Source organism: Chiloscyllium plagiosum, chromosome 16 (assembly GCF_004010195.1).
Source record: "Chiloscyllium plagiosum isolate BGI_BamShark_2017 chromosome 16, ASM401019v2, whole genome shotgun sequence".
Classification (NCBI taxonomy): domain Eukaryota; kingdom Metazoa; phylum Chordata; class Chondrichthyes; order Orectolobiformes; family Hemiscylliidae; genus Chiloscyllium; species Chiloscyllium plagiosum.
This window is the reverse complement of record NC_057725.1, coordinates 65,836,757-65,839,676: the sequence shown is the minus strand read 5'-3', so window position 1 is coordinate 65,839,676 and position 2,920 is coordinate 65,836,757. Positions and strand designations below refer to the sequence as shown.

At 47.7% G+C, this 2,920-nt stretch overlaps 1 long non-coding RNA gene across 1 annotated transcript in view; it reads left to right on the top strand.

Annotated features, from left to right (window-relative positions):
• The first annotated feature begins 85 nt into the window (after window positions 1–85).
• The window catches only part of LOC122557985, an 11,603-nt gene continuing 8,768 nt past the window's right edge, over window positions 86–2,920 (top strand). Inside the window, exon 1 of the long non-coding RNA XR_006313996.1 lies at window positions 86–235. This is a non-coding gene — a long non-coding RNA (uncharacterized LOC122557985). The remainder of the gene's footprint in view (window positions 236–2,920) is intronic.

Below are 2,920 nucleotides of genomic sequence, written 5' to 3'. Positions count from 1 at the left end.
AGAGTTTGGAATCAGTTTGGGTAGGCTCAGCAATTGTCAGAAAACATGGGAGGTGTTTCTAGCCTGCCCTTTGTAAAGGTAGTTACACCGACGGACAGAGCATTAGACTGGAATTTATTGGAGTCTGTAACAATCTGAATGGAGAATGTGTGGGATTTTAAGCTTCATGTTGGCTGAACCTATCGACAGTGATCTGGAAGAGAAAGCTTTGGGAAGGGATATATTCTGGATAAAGGTAGGTTTGCTCTTGTATTGTGTAATGAGGCAGGGTTAACGAGCAAACTCAGTTGGGAAAATAGGGAAACAGTTAAGGTCCGTATTCAGCGTGAAAGGGACAGACTTCACCCCCAGAGCTGAAAACCTTAAACCAAGCCAACAGGACAGAACGCGGGAAGAATTGGCTAACATTGATGGGCTGAATATATTCTTGTACACTTGAAGGTGTAGTCACTCCAGGTATCTTTCACTGGTCTCATTTGAAGGGAGTTGAAAGACAGACTACCATCTCTTCATGTTAGGTGACAGGTACAGTTCCAGGTTCCCCAATCACCCTTCTAGCTCAGCCACGTTTATGTTATATTCACCCTTTCCAAACTCAGATGGTAGGAAATAAACAGTGGCAAACACTTAAAGCAAACGGAATTCAAAATAGTTTTCATTAAACAAGAAATACCCAACAAACAGGGTCCTTGTGTGGTTCATTTTGGAATTAAAAGCAAAAGTTAGATTAAAAGCAAAAATGGAAACACAGGGTATTTGGGGACAAACTGTCCGCAGGTTAGAGTCACACCTGACACATAGGAAGGTGGTTGTGGTTGTTGGAGGTCTGTCATCTCAGCTCCAGGACATCTCTGCAGGAGTTCCTCAGGGGAGTGTCCTAGGCCCAACCATCCTCAGCTGCTTCATCATTGACCTTCTGTCTACCATAAGGTCGGAAATGGGGATATTTGACGATGATTGCACAATGTTCAGCACCATTCGCAATTCCTCAGATACTGAAGTAATCGGTGTTCAAATGCAACATGATCTGGACAGGATTCAGGCTTGGGCCAGCAAGTGGCAAGTGACATTCACACCACACAAATGCCAGGCTGACCATCACCAATAAGAGACAATTTAATCACCACCCTTTGACATTCAGAGGTATTCCCGTCACTGAATCCCACTGCCACCATCCTGGGGAGGTACAATTGCCCAGAAACTCAAAAGGATTCACCACATAAACACAGTGGCTACAAGAGCAAGTCAGAGGCTAGGAATACCGCAGCGAGTAACTCGCCTCCCGAATCCACAAAGCCTGCCCACAATCTACAATGGCACAAGTCAGGAGGGTGATGGAATACTCCCCACTTCCCTGCTTGGGGGCAGCTCCAACAACACTCAAGGACCATCCAGGGACAAAGCAGCACCACATCCACAAACATCCACTCCCTCCACCACCGACACTCAGTCGCTGCAGTGTGTATTATCTACAAGTTACACTGCAGACATTCACCAAACACCCTCTGACAGCACCTTCCAAAAACCTGCCATTATTTCCATCTGGAAGGACAAGGACAGCACATATATGGGAACACCCTCCCCTGCAAGTTCCCCTCCAAATCACTCACCATCCTACCTTGGAAATATACCGCCATTCCTTTACTGTCACTGGGTCAGGATCCCGGCATTCTGGGTGCGCGTATACGCCCAAGAACTTCAGTGGTTCAAGGCAGCAGCTAGGCACCACCTTTTCTAGGGCAATAAATACAGTGACACCCCCTCCCGATAAAATAATTTAAAAGCTAAGAGATATAATAATGTTGCAAAGAATTGCAGCAAGTCTGAGGACTGGGAGTTTTATTTTAGAAACCAGCAAAGGCCTACAAAAAGTTGATGCAAAGAAAGACTCTGAGAATAAATTAGCCAAGACGACTGAGCAGACTGTGAGATCTTCAACCAATACCTTAAAACGAGGAGAATAACTGAAGTAAATGTTGGTTTCATGGAGTCGGCAACAGGAGTTATTGTTTCGGTGAATGAGGGAATAACAAATGCATTGTACAAGTATTGTGTGTTCATCTTCACAATTAAAGGCACAAGTTTCAGACCAGGCTAAATAGGCCAGGCTGAACAGGCCAGACTAAACAGACCAGGCTAATGGACCAGGCTAAACAGGCCAGGCTAAACAGGCCAGGCTAATGGACCAGGCTAAACAGGCCCGGCTAAACAGGCCGGGCTAATGGACCAGGCTAAACAGGCCAGACTAAACAGACCAGGCTCATGGACCAGGCTAAACAGGCCCGACTAAACAGACCAGGCTAATGGACCAGGCTAAACAGGCCAGACTAAACAGACCAGGCTAAACAGGCCGGGCTAAACAGGCCGGGCTAAACAGGCCGGGCTAAACAGGCCGGGCTAATGGACCGGGCTAAACAGGCCGGGCTAATGGACCAGGCTAAACAGGCCAGGCTAAACAGGCCAGACTAAACAGACCAGGCTAATGGACCAGGCTAAACAGGCCCGACTAAACAGACCAGGCTAATGGACCAGGCTAAACAGGCCAGGCTAAACAGACCAGGCTAATGGACCAGGCTAAACAGGCCAGGCTAAACAGGCCAGGCTAATGGACTAGGCTAAACAGACCAGGCTAAACAGGCCAGACTAATGGACCAGGCTAACAGACCAGGATAACGGACCAGGCTAAACAGGCCAGGCTAATGGACCGGGCTAAACAGGACAGGCTAAACAGGCCAGGCTAAACCAGCCGGGCTAACAGACCTGGCTAAACCGGTCGGGCTAAACAGGCCAGGCTAACAGACCAAGATAAACAGGCCAGGCTATCGGACCAGGCTAACAGACCAGCCAAAGTGATCATACAGCTGTACAGGACATTGGTTAGGCCACTGTTGGAATATTGCGTGCAATTCTGGTCTCCTTC